Below are 1,713 nucleotides of genomic sequence, written 5' to 3'. Positions count from 1 at the left end.
AAAAAGACAGATTTACGTGTCTCTTCCCCGCCCCCATCTCCACCTCGCCGCCTGCTGCCTTTTTTTTATTTATTTTTTTTCCCGTGAATTTCTCTCCGCCGCCGCCGAGCGCGTCTCGCTTTTGGCCCCCCGTGTCGCAGGGGGCCGGGTGGCGGCGCGGGGGGAGCCCCGGGAATGGAGGGGCCTCTGCGGCGGGACGGGCGCGGAACGGGGGGCAGGGGGCGGCTGCGGGGCGGCCCCTCGCGCGACACCCGCGGGACGGGAGGGCGCCACGGGCCCCGCGCCGCTGGCGACACCTGCACGCACACACACACACACACACACATACATGCATACATATATACATACATGCATACATGCATACATATATACACACATCCATACACATACATATATACACACATCCATACACATACACACACATCCATCCATCCATCCATACACGGATCTTGTTTTCCTGAAGGTTAAGCCGGCCAGTTGCGCACATTCCAGGTGACAGACGCCCGGACACCCCCCACTGCTTTTACTTTGTCCCCCTTGCCAGTCCCCACGGAGCGGGGCAGCAGCCGCGCGCGCGGGCAGCGCGATTCCAGCACCAGAGCCAGCTCCGCGGGGAAGGGAAGGGAGCCCGGCTCCAGCCGCGCAGCAGAGGGGCTCGGGAAGAGCCGCTAACGAGCAGCCTTAATTGGCCTGCGCATTGTGGCTGTCGCTGCTCAAACCTGCTCCTATGCGGGCCTATTTTATGCATCCCTAAAACATCCAGCTCTCTAGAGCGGTGAAAGAGACAACATTCCCTGAGCTTTTGATTTGGCGGGGAGGGGGGGAGAAATGGAAGGAAAGACGAGGGGAAATAGGAAGCCCCATTAAGAACATGGTATCCATGTCTCTGAAAAATTATTTGAAAGTCAAATGTGCACGAAGCAGCAACAGATTTTTTTTTTTTTCAGTTTCAGTGCACTTGTCAATTATTTTTCAATAGACCGCAGTGGCTGCRGAGGCATCGCTGACATTTAGTACACTTAAGAAGTCTTTTAAATGCATTGTGTTCTTTAACAGCTCTTACCTTTTCCTTAGCTTTAACCCGAAAGAATTTGGACTTTAGTGATTTGCAGGAGTTCGCTGCTCGTCCTGGCAAATCCTTCACACAATGGGGTTCAATGGGAGCCTTCGGTTTCCAGCACAGGGTCACGTTCGTAACGAATCCAAATGAAATAGATAAGATGGGGGGGAAAGAAGCACTTACTGCGCATGTGCAGTGGGCAGTTAGTAAAAGATAACAACGTAACTTCCAGATAATAAAAGTCAAAACATGAAACAGGGCAGAGCAGACGGTGCCTAATGCCACGTGAAGCGCTTTCCTTTAAGGAACTTATTCCTCCTATGATTTAAAAACGTCCAGCCTGCAAACTTTAATATTAAATAGCCCCGCTGTGACTGGAGCCGGCAAATGCATGTGTAGGTATAAAGGGAAGATCTTGCACACCAAGTTGCAGTCTAATAAAATGCTTCCTASTTTCCAGCTCTGGCGAATAGGGATTTGTAGAGTAAGGCCCTAGGCACAAAGCAGTGCAGGTGAATTCTGAGGAGCTGAACCCGATACGTTGTTTATTCACATTAAATAAATAAATAAATAAGATGCATGGAGGAGMCTGGTGCAACGAGCAGGGTAGGTCGGCAGAGCGCGGCTGGCTGCGCCGAGCCCTGCGGAGCGCC

General features: G+C 52.2%; 1 protein-coding gene across 3 annotated transcripts in view; it reads right to left on the bottom strand.

Moving 5' to 3' along the window:
* The window catches only part of MYT1L (myelin transcription factor 1 like), a 293,470-nt gene that overhangs the window by 288,118 nt on the left and 3,639 nt on the right, over positions 1 to 1,713 (bottom strand). The window lies entirely within an intron of this gene.

The sequence above is a fragment of the Nothoprocta perdicaria genome, unplaced genomic scaffold, assembly GCF_003342845.1.
Source record: "Nothoprocta perdicaria isolate Ctin4 unplaced genomic scaffold, notPer1 scaffold_19, whole genome shotgun sequence".
Classification (NCBI taxonomy): domain Eukaryota; kingdom Metazoa; phylum Chordata; class Aves; order Tinamiformes; family Tinamidae; genus Nothoprocta; species Nothoprocta perdicaria.
The sequence above is the reverse complement of the archived record's forward strand: the minus strand, read 5'-3'. Positions and strand labels throughout refer to the sequence as shown.